This window comes from Triticum dicoccoides, chromosome 7B (assembly GCF_002162155.2).
Source record: "Triticum dicoccoides isolate Atlit2015 ecotype Zavitan chromosome 7B, WEW_v2.0, whole genome shotgun sequence".
NCBI lineage: Eukaryota > Viridiplantae > Streptophyta > Magnoliopsida > Poales > Poaceae > Triticum > Triticum dicoccoides.
Window position 1 is genome coordinate 308,529,896 of NC_041393.1, and position 18,042 is coordinate 308,547,937.

An 18,042-nucleotide genomic window follows, 5' to 3' on the forward strand; every position below is an offset into this window, starting at 1 on the left:
CAACCTGACCACGAAGGTCTATTTCCTGCAAGCAAACGAAGAACAAGCAAGAAACTAAGATTGCAATTTGGATATTGCGAATAACAGAGGAAAGCTTTATTGATCAAGGTGGGGTTATGTGACGCCTTTGTCTGGTCATTGAACACAAACGAAGTACGCGAAGTTGCAGCTATAGAGAACTTTTAATCTAAACAAAACCTAAAGTCTAAACGGTGCCCTAAGGGCTGTATATATGGAGGAAGACGGGGTGAATTTCGTGGCCCTTGGTGGAGGGGTCCGAAACTAACATATCTCTTGTTTCCCCACACATACGGACTCTAAAAATAGCCAATACTTATGTATTTCGAAATTACATGGGCCTGGCACAATAATAAGGTGACAAAACACCTAGAATAGCCTCTCGACGAAACTTATGAAGTGGCACCTTGTATATTTCGTCCAAGGCTTCATGCACTCATTATGGTGGCTTCAAAGTCCTCAAATCATCACTTGTAACTCCATTCTTGTTCCCATTGCGCATGCCATCATCTCCATGCTTGTTCTTGCTCCAATGTTCATCCTTCTCCAAGCTAGGCCCTTCATTTGTAAGCAAAACATCCAATTTAGGCAGCATCATATTCTCATGAACATTAGAATCATTGCCAAGAAAAGAAAGTACCTGATAATTTAATTGGCGTGCGCGAGCTCTAGTAATTGGTCCAGTATATGTAGCAGTAGGGGTTATGGGTGTAACAATGGTATTGATGTCCTCATCATCCTCCCCTTCTTGAAATGAAGTCGTCCTCGACGGAAGCTCATCTTCCTCACCCAAACAAGGCTTCAAATCTGCAATGTTAAAAGTGGGACTAACCCCAAAATCTTCAGGCAGCTCAAGTTTATATGCATTATCATTTATTTTCTCCAACACCTTAAAAGGACCATCAGCACGTGGCATTAACTTTGATTTGCGCAAATCAGGAAATCTATCCTTACGCAAATGTAACCAAACAAGATCTCCAGGTGCAAACACAACATGTTTTCTACCCTTATCTTCAGCAAGTTTATATTTAGCATTCATACGCTCAATGTTTTCCTTAGTTAACTCATGCATTTTTAAAATCAATTTAGCACGTTGTTTAGCATCAAAATTAACCTTCTCCGAAGATGGAAGAGGCAACAAATCAATAGGTGCACGAGGTAGGAAACCATACATAATTTCAAAAGGGCACGTCTTAGTAGTAGAATGCAATGAACGATTATAAGCAAATTCAATATGAGGTAAGCATTCTTCCCACATTTTCTTATTATTCTTCAAAACAGCCCTAAGCATAGTAGACAATGTTCTATTGACTACTTAAGTTTGTCCATCAGTTTGGTGGTGACACGAAAAAGCAGTTTAGTCCCCAACTTAGCCCATAAACATCTCCAAAAGTGGCTTAGAAATTTAGTATCACGATCTGAAACAATAGTATTGGGCACACCATGCAAGCAAATAATTTCAGAAAAGAACAAATCAGCAACATTAACGACATCATCGCTTTTATGACATGGTATAAAGTGTGCCATTTTCGAGAATCTATCCACGACAACAAATATACTATCCCCCCCTTCTTTGTTCGAGGTAAACCTAAAACAAATTTCATAGATATATCCTCCCAAGGAACACTAGGTACAGGCAAAGGCATATATAAACCATAAGGATTGAGTCGTGACTTAGCCTTTTGACATTTAGTGCAGCGAGCAATAAAATGCTCAACATCTCGTCTCATCTTTGGCCAAAAGAAATGTGTAGCAAGTACGTCCTCTTCTTCTTCATGCCAAATTTTCCCATTAATCCCCCTCCATGCGCCTCCTGCAACAACAAAAGACGAATAGAGCTAGCTGGAATGCATAGCTTGTTAGCACGAAACACAAATCCATCATTAACGATTGAACTTGTTCCATGTTCTCCCTTCTTTACAATTCTGCAATACATATTTAAAATCAGCATCATGCACATATTGATCTTTGATGGTCTCCAAACCAAATATTTTGAAGTCAAGTTGTGAAAGCATAGTATAGCGACGAGACAATGCATCAGCAATAACATTTTCTTAACCCTTCTTGTGTTTAATAACACAAGGGAAAGTCTCAATGAATTCAACCCATTTAGCATGTCTACAATTCAGTTTAGCTTGACTTTTAATATGTTTCAAAGATTCATGATCAGAATGTATAACAAATTCTTTGGGCCATAAATAATGTTGCCATGTCTCTAAAGTCCGAACAAGAGCATATAATTCTTTATCATAAGTAGAATAATTTAGACTAGGGCCACTCAATTTTTAAGAAAAATATGCAACAGGTTTGCCATCTTGTAATAACACACCTCCTAATCCAATTCCACTAGCATCACATTCAAGCTCAAAAGTCTTATTAAAATCAGGAAGTTGGAGTAAAGGAGCATGTGCCAACTTATCTTTCAATACCGTGAAGGCTTCTTCCTGTGCGGTACCCCCAAACAAAAGGCACATCCTTCTTTGTAATCTCATTGAGAGGTGTAGCAATGGTGCTGAGATCTCTCACAAAACGCCTATAGAATCCAGCAAGGCCAAGAAAACTCCTCACTTGTGTGACCGTTTTGGGCTGCAGCCAACTCTCAATAGCTTCAATCTTGGCTTTATCAACTTCAATTCCCTATGGAGTAACAACATAGCCAAGAAAATACACTCGGTTGGTGCAAAAGGAGCATTTCCCAAGGTTACCAAAAGAACGTGCATCACATAGAGCAATAAAAACAACACGTAAATGTTCCAAATGTTCCTCCAAAGTTCTGCTATAAATCAATATGTCATCAAACTAAACTACTACAAATCGTCCAATGAAAGCACGTAGAACTTTGTTCATTAATCTCATGAAAGTACTAGGTGCATTAGTTAACCCAAAAGGCATGACTAACCACTCATATAATTCAACTTAGTTTTAAATGTTGTTTTCCATTCATCCCCCAATTTCATACGAATTTGATGGTATCCACCATGCAAATCAACTTTGGGGAATATTGTAGAGCCACTCAATTCATCAAGCATATCATCTAGCCTAGGAATAGGATGACGATAACGATAGTAATATTATTAGTGCCTCTACAATCAACACCATACGCGATGTACCATCCTTTTTTGGCACTAAAATAATAGGAATAGCACAAGGACTAAGGGATTCACGTATATAAACTTTATCGAGAAGCTCTTGTACTTGACACATAATCTCCTTCGTCTCCTCTGGATTGGTACGGTATGGTGCACGGTTAGGTAGCAATGCACCGGGAATTAAGTCAATTTGATGTTCAATCCCTTGAATAGGTGGTAATCCCGGTGGCACGTCTTGTGGGAAAACGTTAGCGAACTCCTGCAAAATGTTAGTGACATCAGGGGGCAAAGAGGAAGGCACGTCCTTGAATGAAAATAATGCCTCTTCGCATACAAAAGAATAGCAAACAGATTTGCTAAAATCTAGCTCATCAATATCAGATTTAATGGCAAGTAAACATGCACTTTTCAATTTAATTTCAGAAGCAACACTAGATGGTTTATTATTAGGCTTCATTTGTTGCTCAAAATCTTTTGCCACAATCTGCTTTTCACTCTTATTCTTCTCCTGTTTTGCTATATTAGCTCTATTAATATCATCTTTCAAAATGGAAACAGGAGTCATAGGAAGCAAAGTAATATTTTTATCCTTATGAACAAGAGTATACTGATTGTTTCTACCATGGTGGGCAGATTTTTTATCAAATTGCCATGGTCGACCAAGTAATAAGGAATATGCTTGCATAGGTACCACATCACAATCAACATAGTCAGCATATGTAGAGATACTAAAATGCACACAACAGTACGTGTTACCTTAACCTTGCCGCTGTTGTTGAACCATTGGATGTAGTAAGGATGTGGATGTGGTCTTGTGGTGAGAGATAGATTCTCCACCATCTCCATGCTAGCCAAGTTGTTGCAACTCCCTCCGTCTATGATAACGCGCACAGAATGTTCCTTCACAACTCCCTTTGTATGGAACAAATTATGCCTCTGATTTTGCTCAGCTTGTGTGACCTGCACACTCAAAACACGTTGAGCAACTAAACATTCATACCTGTCAGCTTCTTTAGGAGCCATGTATTGCGTCTCATGATCAGAATCATATCCACCATGTTCTTCATGTGTAATAAGGGCCAAAGTCTCCTCATCATAGTCACTAGCGGACTCATACCCACCATCCTCAGTAGCAATCATCACACGCTGAGATTTGCATTCTCGCGCATAATGACCTCTTCCCTTACAACGACGACAAATAATATCACTTGTGTGCCCTGTTGATGCCATGGAAGAAGAAGAGCTCTGTGTAGGTCCGGCAGGTGCGCTCTTGGTAGATAGTGGTGGTTGTGCCTGCTTTCTTGTATCACGGCTGGAGGTGGCACCTGATGGAGGTGCTGGTGTAGTGGAAGTAGAAGATGCACGTGGTGTCCATGAGGAAGATCGGCCTGCAGAAAAGTTAGTGCACGCCATTGCTTGTCGATCCTGCACTTCACGTTCAGCTTAACAAGCAAGATGGAATAAACGAGTGATATTAGTATACTCCTTATACTCTAGAATGGTCTGAATCTCTCTATTTAATCCACCCGTAAAAGGTGCAAGCATAGCTTCATTCTCCTCAACAATACCACACCTAAGCATGCCAGTTTGTAATTCCTGATAATATTCTTCTAGAAAAAAATTTCCTTGTCTTAAACGCTGCAATTTTTGAAGCAATTCACGTTGATAATATGGTGGAACCCAACGAGTACTCATAGCAATTTTCAAAGCAGCCCAAGTAGCTGGAATAGGATATAATCTACAATGTTCAGACCACCATACACATGCCAAACTAGTGAAAGCACAAACATCGGCAGCAACCCGTCTCTCCTCGGGATATTGTAAACATGTAAAACGTTGTTCAGTTTCTAACTCCCAAGTAAGATATATATCAGGAACATATCTATCCTCAAATGGTGGAATATTCAATTTCAGTGTAGGAACATGGTCATGATCTCGTACCTGAGGTGGTGGTGCAGGCCTACCATTGTGATTATATACCTGAGGTCGACCTGCTGGTGGTGGTGTTGGTGGCTGCACGTAGTTCTGATTTTGATCAACCTCATCCTCATAATTGCCCGCATACTCATCATCCTCCTGGGTACCAGTAGCAGCAGGAGCAGGAGCCAAAGAAGCATCAACAACAGGTACAACAACACCAGAAGTTTGGCCATCCTCAAGAGGAACACGCTGCGCTCGTCCATACTGATTCGGAAGGGGGCGTTGTTGTTGTCGTTGCAGAGGTGCGATAGGTGCAGCCGGCGGTGGCTGTGGAAAACACGCGAGCAATTCATTAAACTTGTTATCAAGCTTTGTTTAGAACGTCTTCTCAATGCCATCTATCTTCTCCATGGCCTCTTCAAATCTGTTTAGCACATCTTGCACCTGTCCACTCATCATTTGCTGAAATTTATCATGTAGTTGTTTGTTTCTCAGGTTGTCCCAATCAGTCTCATCGGCTTGTGATCCTGCCATGGTAAGCAGCAAATAGAAACAAACAAGAATATGATCCTATAGACTACTAGGAATAGGTGGTGGTGTATCACAAACCTGTCAAGCAAATCTAAAATTCTTACCAGTTCTTACCCAGCAGCAGGAGGTGATCGGCAACCGTTGTAGTCAAAACTCTCAAAGCTTGGATAAAGCGATTACCAGGGAGAGTCAAACGCACGACATAGATGTTTGTGGAGCTGGGAAGGCTTATAATATGGTAGCAAAGAGGGTCAGCAATAATCAATTCAGAGATACAAAGTTGAATAAACGCTCAACGACGATACTGTGCTGGTCCTAGGCTAGACCGTGCTAGACACGCGAGCCTAGAACAATAACAAAATCACGGCGCTGCACGTAAACAAGGGAAAAGCACACTCTGGAATTTTTTTACCTCTGTTTTTTTGCGCTACTCTTTTTTTTGCCCTGCTCTTTTTTTTGCGAAAAATCACTATAATGGCGAGTGTCTCAAAATTCTTCCCAGGTCAAACTGACAGGATGGGCACGGAATTTTTTGACAATTTTTTTTCAGAAATCAGGGCAGCGACGACGAAAAGTGCGACAAAAAATCACTATGATGGTGAATGTCTCAAAACACTCCTTGGGACCTAAAAATAGGATAGGGAAAAAATATTTTCGGTCGCCAAAATTTTGGCCTAAAAACTGCCCGAGGGTCTCCAGACTTTTTTTTCCAGACTTCTCCAAACTGCCCGGGGGTCTCCAGACTTTTTTTTCCGAAACCTACTCAGGCAAGGAAACACAAATCGAAAATTACATGGATCTCAGAAACAAACCTAATACGAAAAGAACTCGGATTGGTGGTCGATATATGGTGGTAGGATATGGCAGCGGTGGTGGTATATGATAGCGATAGTGGTATATGGATATAGATCGGTGGTATATGGCAGCATTAGTGGGATATGGCAGCGGTGGTGGTATATGGCAGCGGTGGTGGTATAAGGCAACATTGGTGGGATATGGCAGCGGTGGTGGTATATGGCAACAACGATCAAGATGGTGCGGCGGCGGCGTGACAAATTGTGACAGAACTCGGAACTCTAAAGGACTAGACGCTAAGACCAGCAACTAGACACGACGATTGAACCGCGAATTCAACAAAGCAAAACCCTAAAAAGATTATGCAAAGGCTCAGATTGGTTCGGATATGATGAACTAACACTAATTTTTTTGTGGCTTTTTCGTGGACTGTAGGTATGAAGAACAGACTCGATCTAAACTACGAAAAACTGTAAAATCTCACCGAGCAACCTGGAAATCTAATACCACTTGATAGAGGCAAAGGTGTCCTGTCTTTCAATGAGATGATGGATATCACTTTGGTGGAAGTCGACTTTGACGATCCGACTACGAACGTGCGAATACGTCGCGCCTTAGCAATCGCTAAACCAACTCCGAGAGGTTATTGACCACGCCAGAGCACGATCAACCTGACCACGAAGGTCTATTTCCTGCAAGCAAATGAAGAACAAGCAAGAAACTAAGATTGCAATTTGGATATGCGAATAACAAAGGAAAGCTTTATTGATCAAGGTGGGGTTCTGTGATGCCTTTGTCTGGTCGTTGAACACAAACGAAGTACGCGAAGTTGCAGCTATGGCGAACTTTTAATCTAAACAAAACCCAAAGTCTAAACGGTGCCCTAAGGGCTGTATATATGGATGAAGAGGGGGTGAATTTCGTGGCCCTTTGTGGAGGGGTCCGAAACTAACCTATCTCTTGTTTCCCCAGACATACGGACTCTAAAAATAGCCTATACTTATGTATTTCGAAATTACATGGGCCTGGCCCAATAATAAGGTGAAGCAGGACCTAAAATAGCCTCTGGACGAAATTATGAAGTGGCATCTTGTATATTTCGTCCAAGGCTTCATGCACTCATTATGGTGGCTTCAAAGTCCCGAAATCATCACTTGTAACTCCGTTCTTGTTCCCCTTGCACATGCCATCATCTCCATGCTTGTTCTTGCTCCAATGTTCATCCTTCTCCAAGCTAGGCCCTTCATTTGTAAGCAAAACAAATGTATCCAATTTAGGCAACATCATATTCTCATGAACATTAGAATCATTACCAAGAAACGAAAGTACCTGATAATTTAATTGGCATGCGCGAGCTCTAGTAATTGGTCCAGTATATGTAGCAGTAGGGGCTGTGGGTGTAACAATGGTATTGATGTCCTCATCAAGTCAAATAAAAAAGGGCTCTTGATTTAGTCAATTTTAAGAACAACATGTTATGAGCATGAATATTTTTTCAGTAATTGTTGACAGTAATATAAGCAAGCCATCATGATATCATAGGAAAGTAACATACTGCTAAACAGCCATTTGTAGCGATGACTGGAGTAGGCCAGCAATACGTCCAACCATAGAAGGAGTCGACAGCGTAAATGAAGCCCTTGTGTTCAATGGCATCAGAGAATCATGGAGGATGTATGATCCTGCGATGGACGTGCAGATTTATCCACTTACCGCAGTGACCTGTCAGATAGGCAAGACCGCGGTTGAAGAACGCAATTAGCCTGGAGTCTTTATAATTCGCAGATCTTGTGGGCACTTGGCAGATTACAACCTTGAGCAAATCAAACTTGGTATCATGTTAGCTACTGTAAGATTCCGAGTATTCTGGGCCGCGGTGCCAAAGCAGTGTAGTGTTAATCAAAGGAAGGGGGATCAATCACCGGGTGTAGACCTCCACGAGCATCCAGCTACCATGACCGTCGACGAGCACCATCCAAGACGTGTTCATGCCGACCCAGTACATACCGTTAATGTAGTTGAGGGTGACGGGGATCAGATCACAGTCAGGGGGGTTGATGCTCGCCACCCTACGATCGTTATGTTGTGTGACACGCCGTTTCTGAAGTTCAAGCGGCATCAACAAGAAAGGATCTGGCTTAAAAAGCTCCGGCCTGAGGAATTTGTGTAAATGGTACAGCCCCGACGAGCACGCGGCGAGCGGCATGGTACTGATATTGTCCACACGTGAAACAATGAGCTTGATTACCTCTGTGGGGAGCGAATTCCAGCGACTCTTTCGGCGGACGCTGCTTGGTTCTGCCATTGTTAGTGCTTGGGTATCGGACGAGGGGGGAGGCGCCTTAGCGGGGATGGAAGAGCGGACAAAGATGGAGAAGCGAATATGTGCTGCGGGAAGTGGACAGGTGATGATGACTACAACACATGCTTGACTTATGACACGCATACCAGCAGCATAGGGTCATATCAAAGTCAGACAACTTGCTTGAGTGATCACGGGACTGGTACTCCCTACAGTACCTACTACTATGCCCAAACTTGCTTGAGTATAGTAGTAGTGGAGTAGGACTCTGCTCTACTACCACCACCGGAGGAGTAGTATATTCTAATCAAAATAGTTACAAACTTCAATGCCCGAGCATGGAACGACTACGAACCACCATCGGTGCTAACTCCAATCCCCAGCAAACGTTCGTTGGGAGACATGCCAGTTGCAAACGCCCACGACGCAGTTACAATACGTGTGTAAGGGTGGCGGTTTTGTCAAATACTATGGCTTAAAAACAGGCCACCGTCGGATGGAAATCTGACGGTTACGTGGGATTCGCCAGGATTGAGCTCGTGCCGAACAATCGCCAGATATCATTACTAAAAAAGGTTAAAACACCCGGGGCTATAACTTGCACCGGCTTAACAATGATACTAACAAGTTGTAAAATGGTCAAAGACCGTGTCTACGTGGTGTTTGGAATTATATGCAAAAACTTAGCAAGATGCCCGTGCATTGCACGGCACACCATCATCACCAACTCAGTTTTTTCTCTATTCCTAGTCCTATAAAAGACTCAGTTGGTGATGATGGAGGCGAGGAGGCGTGTTCAGCGGGCGTGCAGTGGACAACGCAATACTATTCGATTTGTTATAAAAACAAAGAAGAGTAGTACACATAGAGATAAGAGTAGAGATAGAGACTTAGGGAGGAGCAACATCTACTGCTTCGTGTGCTACTCCTGCGCTCCATTCGGCGGCCGCTACGTCCCCTACAGCCACTCCCTCCTGCGCTCCATCCAGCGGGCGCTGTTGAAATTTGGGGAGCACACTCTCGCGACTGCTGGCAGCCACGACTTCACCGACGATGACTTCTTCCCTGACCTCGGCAACCTCTTCCTTAATGACATGGGCGATAACCTCAACGCCAATGGTGCTGCTCCCGTTGCACCGTATGTGTTTCTGTCCTTCTTGTTCAAAATCGTGGTAGAATTCATGTTTCTACTCTGTATCCTACTACTTCCTCCGTTCCTAAATATTTTTCTTTCTAGAGATTTCAACAAGTGACTACATACGAAGCAAAATGAGTGAATCTACTCTCTAAAATATGTCTATACACATCCGTATGTGGTAGTCCATTTGAAATCTCTAAAAATACAAATATTTATGAACAGAGGGAGTAGATTCTATCTGTTCATCTACTATGCTAGTCCACATGATTAGTTTAATCTCTGTTATAGCCGTCATGATTTATTTTGTGCTTATTCGGATTAAATCTCGTAGTAACTTGCTCATATATTCAACTAGCGCAACATCCCCTATAGCCACTCCCGTTTCATGGACGGCCTGGTCGATACCTCCAAGGAGCCCTTCGACTACTGCTATGAGTTCCCAATGCCGTTTTGGGGCTCGCCGGCGGACATCGTGCATCACCTCACGGATGCGTGCAGCGGTCACTACTGGCCCTTGGCGGAGAACATCATGTACGACACGTGCTACCCATTCACCATGCCGGAGTCACTGGAGACCGCAGCCTGCTAGTCTCGAAGGAGGACGACAGCGTCTTCCTCTTGATCATGGGCACTGGCGAGGCCCGCGCAGGCCGACGCGCTGTCTCTGTAGTGTGCGTAAGGGGCGACGCCTCTGACCTGACACTGACATGAGGCTGATGTACGGGTGCGTGCTCGCTATTACTACCCCTCCGAGTTACATGGGCGGCGACACCGGCTACATCAAACTGACTGGGAATCAGCCGAGCTGGGACCTTCCCGCCAATGTGGACATGGAAAACGCATGGTATGATTTACCCCCCAACGCGGTGCACAGGGACTCCAAGGAGGTTTACCTGGACATACGCATTATCAAGTTAAATGTTGATCATTAGTCTTCACTCAGTGTAATCTGCTGTCTAAGCATGTGGAGACTTCCATGCATGATCTTGCTCTATTGGAGTATCGCACATGAATAGAAGTGTATCCGTTTATGGTTTACTCTAGAATCTTCCTTGTATGAACTTTTACTACAGTACTAGTGAAATACTTACTATGAACCATTTCTTACATCTCCTCTACCCCTTCCAAGTCATCCTGATTTAATCCCTCCGTCTAGGTGTATAAGGGCATGGTTAATACTTAATAGTATAGCCAACTGTTGACTATAAGAATCTGTAGCCAACATGTATAACAATCAATACTAAAGAACTAATTCTTAAAGATCATTTCTTGCAAAGCACAATAAGTGTTATTTCTTCACAAATTTTGGATGCAGGTTGAATAGTTGAACGCTTTTGTTTGCAAAAGATACCTTTTTATCTATTTCACCTGGATGTTTGTGAGCTCTATTGATGAAATAATATCCGAAGAAACCTATCGATACCCATTACACATGAGATGACCCCCACATCCTTTTTCAAAATAAGCAACTCCCCGATCAATGCATTTCACTCTTACATGCAACGCACGGGGACCTTACTACTATAGATTAGTACGACCAAAAATTGAACTAACATTATATATAGTATGTTAATGCGGATGGATGTCACCTAAAATTATATCATTGAAAATACGAATCCAATGATATAGTTTTTGTTGACATGCACTAACATTTTGTCAGTTAAATCTTCTGTCAAATTCAATGTCGGACTAATAAACCACGACCGATGTAGTACAAGTGTAGAGGGCAGCGCTGCACGAGAGTCTCACCCCGCTCGTGGCACGGCAGTAAAGCTGTCATATCACAAAACCCAACCACTGCTAGTAATAAGTGGCCTGGTAAAATAAACGGACAAGCAACCATCACATCCCTCCGTCTTTTTTGCGTTTCATCTCTCTGCATTTACTTTCTCTGGTTCATCTCGCACACTCGATCCCTAGCTACTACTCCTAGTATCCTTAGCTACTACTCCTAGGGCCAGTTCTTTTGGCGGCTTAAAAAATAAGCCGTCACTTCCCCAACTTTTCCTATAAGACTAGTCACAGTGGAGAGTAACATTAAGGCGCCTCACTCATTTATTTGGTCTTCTAAACTACTACTAGTACCTCCGTCCTGGTTTATTCATCACCATTGTAATTTGTGGTAAATTTTGACCAAAGATTTAACTGATAAAATGTTAGTGCATGTGACATGCGCAAACATTTCATTAGTTAAATTTATGATCAAAATCTGACACAGATTACATTGGGGACCAATAAACTAGGACGAAGCTAGTAGTAATGGGATTACTACTAATCTAGAAGCTTAAACGAACTAGCCCCTGGTACTCCTACTAGTAGTACTAGTACACAAGTTGGAATTCCAATTGCACGGCACAACTTGTTAGGCAAAAAATTCGATACAGGGTGTAGGAAGCTGTTTGGGAATTTGCATGCCTTTCCGACCAGTGAGATACTCCGTACAAAGTACGACAGAGAAACAACCACATAGAAGGAAGCTAAAAGTAAACAATCAAATGAGCATTTTTGCATTTGTTTTGCATTGAACCGTTTCACAAGCTTGACTAGTTTTGTTTTTCTACTTTTACAAAAACCGCATCGTATGTTAAAATGTGCATTTGCACGTACATAAGTAATAGTAGTACTCCCTCCATCTAGATGTATAAAGTCTTCCCTCCTTCTTGGTCATGGTGCACAACCAAAGATGACTTATTCACATGGACGGAGGGATTAGTACAGTCTGCAAGGATAGGAGAAACATGAAGTGAGCGTGCGGGTGAGCTGGAGAAAAGAGAGTGATAGCTACATGAAGGAGCATGCACGCGAGAGAGATGGGCGTGAAAGGAGCGAACATAAAAGGGATTCAAATATTTGCATTCGAGATGATGATACATGTAATCCATACTCGAACTAAAATTGATCTATCCAACATGCATACTCATATGAATTCACGCGCATCTATGTTATTTAATATGTAGATATTACTGATCCATACATTTTAGTAGAACATAATTTGGTTTAAATTTTTTGAATTCAACCTTATGATTTTGAGATCATTGTATTTGTAAATCATATTATACATATAAAGGAGCATAATTCTTTGTTGTGCTTTTGAAAGTATATATAAAAAATGATGTATGTAGAATTTTATTCCAATCAAAAATGGATCCCGCCTGAAAAAATAGAATACAAACGGGATTCGATTGAGTTGGCACGGTAAACGTGCACTCTGCAAAATTTGAACGAAGCGGGGAAAGTCGCAGTAACCGACCAAAAGCAAAATCTGTGAGATGGAAATTACTACTGCCTATCCCTGCCACGCAAAGCGAATCTGCTCGATTTCTATAGGTTTCGATAGGGGTAGGTATGTAATTTCACTCAAACGTGACATAACTGCCTCTCACCCGGATTCATACACGGTGGGCGCCAAAACACAGTGTGTCCTTGGCCGAAATTGACTCCTTCCCCGATTCATACACGGTGGGCGCCAAAAGCAAACTCTCGTCGGCAAATATTCGGTGTATGCAAGATTACTGTCCTATCCCCAACCGACCAATATTGCTGTGATGTAGGAAATTTGAAACGGGGGCTAAGTTTGTAAATTTCCTCGCATTTGAGACAAGCGCGCCCTAAAGACATGGTTCCCCCCTTCATTTCTACCTCCCTTTCCCCATTCATACTCCGTGGGCGCCAAACACCCTCTCCACCCCAGCCTCCTCCGTCTGCCACCCCATCCACCGCTGTCCTCCTCCACCATGCCGGAGTTGATACCTCGACGCCGCCATCCATTACAAGAGATCGACCTCTTACATCCACGGCTTCGGATTGGGATCCTTGCATCCCGTCCTCTCGCTTCATCCCCGCCGTCGTCCACCTTGCCGGCGCCGCTCCGACGACCATCTCATCCACCGCGCCCCGCCGCCACCGTCTACCCTCTTAGATCTGCTTCCATGCCGCCGACAGCCATCGCTACCGCAACATCGTCAAATTCTCAACAAATGCATACACGGTGCCGCACTAGAGGCGGTACTCTTTCGTATCTTCTCAACTTATTTATCGCAGCAAGAAAATAGATTGCCACTGCTTTACTCTGATTTCTAGTCCATCACTTACTTGCTAGTTGAAAGCAAACGTTGCTTGCGAAGTTGCCTTTGTCTGGTTTGCACCTGCAGATCCGCCATGGCACAGTGAACACTATATTCCCAATGCTTATGGTTTTCCCCTTTTATATTCCACACTAGTTAAATCACAGTAGACTAAATTTCAAAATTGGGTCAGTCGATTTTTCAGAGTTCGCTGGAGTTCTCCGGTGCAAATGAAGGGGCCCGGGTGGGGACGGTGGTTGTGGGGGGCGGTGGTGGGGCCTTGCCGAACGAAGAAAACTCGACGCGGGTGGGGGTGGGGGTGGGGGGTGGGGGTGGCGGAGGAACACATGCGATGGGGGGCGGTGGTCCGGCCGGCGGCCCGTGCGGTGTTCTGTATGGAAAGAATCAGAGACAAGGAAGAAGAAGGGTTAGGAGACGTAGGATCTTCATCCAACCACCTGAAATGGTCGAGAGACAACATGGAGTTGCATTCTTAATGCGCTCTGGTTCATCATGTGGGGGCACTGCGCAACGAACATTATATTATCCAAAATCTTCTTGCTCTTCTTTACCATGTTCCTCTTCCGTTCTTCTTTAATAAGTACTCTCTCTGTTCCTAAATACATGTCTTTGTATAGATTCCACCATGGACTACATATGGAGCAAAATGAGCGAATCTACACTCTAAAATGTATCTGGATACATCTGTATGTGATCCATAGTGGAAATCTCTACCAAGACTTATATTTTGGAACAGAGGGAGTATGATAGTAGTACAATATGTTCCTTGTAGTGAAGATGAGAAGGGACATTTGCAGTGTAGAGGTCTATACGATCGGTTGTGATGGACACATTGAACTCTCCGGGCCTCTTTGATTCATAGGATTTTGTAAACATAGGAATAGGATTTGTAGTGGCCTGCCCACTTGAATCCTATAAGAATAGCAAGGAAATGCGGGGAGCTGTGTCGCCTTTGAGAGTTACACTGATATTAACAGTACCACACCTTCAGTTGAAGAGAGCTAGTATCTGAAGCCTTTCTAGCCGTACCGACAATACTAGCACATATATTCTAGCAAGTTCCACTTTGCTGATTTTTCTGATGCTTACGGTTTTCCTGTTATATGTACACTATGATCTGTGTAGCTGCTTTGTGTTGCACTAGCAGCAGTCCACTCTTGAAGCTAAACACCGCAATGATTTACAAAATTGGCACCAAGGCATTGAGTGCCATTCTGGATGCAATGAAACTCATACGCTCCCCACCCGTGGATTCTTGTTCAGAATATGATCCTACTGACTATTCTAACCTCGAGGAGTCAAAGGCAGATGGCCTGTCCTGTTCATCCATCAAGGTGCCTGTTCTAATTTGGCAAGGTTTTATTGATTGTGCGTATCTTGCATGTTGTCTTGCATTTCTTCTACTTTGTTGCACCGCCATCTGCTTAGTTTACTCATCATATATGTCGAGATGCCATGCCCATCCATTGTCAATACATATTCCATCTGTCATCATACCATGTTTTACCACTCAAATGTTGTTCTTGTGCATCAGATATCAAAAAGGAAGAGGGTGATTGCCGAACCTGAAGGAGCACCAGCAAAGTCCTTGAAAAATGTGGTGGTGCCGGAGAAATCAGACAGCACCCCACTTATATTGCCTGTACAACTAGTGACACAAAACATAGGACCGACTCCAGCAGACTGTACCCTTACTTCACTGGCCCCACCACTAGCTCCACCACACATGAGCTGCACTCCAGCAAAAGGTATACCAATTTCAGTTGCCATAGCACCAGCCGTACCACAGAAAAATCCCACTTCAGCAAAAAGTACTGCAAGTCCACCAGCCGAAGACCTATCCCAACTAGAGAGACGGCCAGTTCCTGCAGATTGGAACCCCATTCCAGTTATTCCAGTTTAAAAGACAATGCTTTCAATGTTGTTAGGGACTACTTGCATATATTCCCATCATGGGAAGATTATAGTGAAGACAAACACCATTTTCACATCTTCATGTCCAACTTACGTGTAAGTGCTATTATTCATGGTTATTAGTTTCCTGTTTTTTGCTGATTGAACACATCAATGATTTACATTACATCATTGTAAGTAGGCGAGGGTCAATCTGGATAGTCATGACGAGCAAAGCTTGCTTGTGCTTTTCAAGGAGGCATTGCAGCAGTATCAGTGTTACATGAGGAAATCACACTTTGATGGCAAGTCTATAAACGAATTTCCGGTGAAGTCTCCTGTGCTAAATTTAGAAGACACTGAATGGAAAAACCTTGTTATGCACTGCTCTCGTTCTCGGGATGATGTACTGTCTATGAAATCACATGACAATTTGAACTTCTACTCTTTTGCATGTGCCTTACGGATCTTTTTTGCAGGAAATCTGCTCGAAGAAAAATTCCAATTTGAAAAGAACGACAGGATATTGCAAACATGCTGCCCGCTGCTTTGCTCTTTGTTAGTGAGAACGACACCTATGGGATCGACGAAATCCCTACTATGGTCGGTGGGTGTGGGGTGGTGAGAAGAGCGGGTCTAAGAGCCAGCACAAAAGTCGTTTACCCAGGTTTGGGCCACGAGATCGCGTAATACCCTAGTCCTGCTTTGGTGTGTATTTTAGTGTTCTTGAGCTAGCTATGGTGCGTGGTTTGCTCAAAAGAGTCGAATCCCTCTCCAGTATGCCCTGGGCCTCCTTTTATAGTCGAAGGAGGCATCACAGTGGCACACAGGAGGTGGAAAGGGTACAGTAGCTATGCTTATCACTAGTCATTATGGGACAAGACGCATTAAATGCGCCCCCTAAGGTGTCCCTTCACTTTGTTACCGCCTCGCCCTGCTTCGACACGCGTCCAGGCCAGCGCGGCGGACAACGCCATATAGGCTGGCAGGCTGCTGAGCTGGCGCGGTGGCAGCATCTTCACGAAGATCTACATGCCACCACACAGGTGCTTGCTGAGCTGGTCTTGGGGCCGCACGTCGCCACACAGGTGCTCGCCTGGCTGGCTGGGCTGACAGCTGCATGGGAACGGCGGTGGAGTCTTGGCGGGCATGGGCCTGGTTGCAGTTCTGCTGATGTCCTCGGCAAGGGTCTTGCCGGGGGCCCTGGCAAGGGTCTTGCCGCGGTACTGCGGTCGTCCCCGGCAAGGATCTTGCCGGAGGCCTAATAAGTCTCCAACGTATCTACTTTTCCAAACACTTTTGCCCTTGTTTTGGACTCTAACTTGCATGATTTGAATGAAACTAACCCGGACTGACGATGTTTTCAGCAGAACTGCCATGATGTTGTTTTATGTGTAGAAAAGAAAAGTTCTCGGAATGTACTGAAAATCCACGGAGGCACTTTTTGGAATTAATAAGAATTTCTGGGCGAAAGAAATAGACCAGGGGGCCCAGGGCCTGTCCACGAGACAGGGGGTGCCCCCCCTAGTGTAACGCCCCGGATTCGATGCGCCAGGTGTCTGCCAGTCATTGGCCGTCATTGCCATGTCATTTGCTTACGTGTTGCATTTTATCATGTCATCATCTGCATTTCATCTGCATGTTTTTCAAAACTTGCATCCGTTCGGGTTCTCCCGGTTCTCTCCGTTGTCCGTTCGGAGTCCGAACCATTCGCGCGCGCCCGTCGCCCCCTCTCAGACCTTGTTTCATGTGCGGGTGTTAAACTTTCTCAGAATGGACTGAGTCTTGCCAAGCGGCCTTGGTATACCACCGGTAGACCGCCTGTCAAGTTTCGTTCCATTTGGAGGTTGTTTGGTACTCCAACGGTTAACCGGGTAACCGCAAAAGCCTCTTTTGTCTTGCAGCCCAACACCCTTCCAAATTGGCCCAAAAACCAATCTAACTCCCCTCCATGCTCTCGGTCGTTCGATCACGACCGCGTGGCCGAAAACCGCTCCCCATTTGGACTCTCCTAGCTCCCAGAATCTATAAATTAGTCCCTCCCCCGAAATTTCCGCAGATCAAACCCTAGCCTCGCTCTCTCTCCGCCGCCGGACACGTTCGCCCGCCGACAGACATGTCCGCCCCGCCGACCGCAGCCTACCAGGAAGCGCCACGTGGCACTTTGCCACGGCCCGCCAGGCCCATAGCGGGCCTGCGCGAGCCCGCGCGCCGCCGCCGCTCAGCCCGAGCGCGCACCGCCCCACGCCGCCCTTCGGCCCCGCCTCCGGC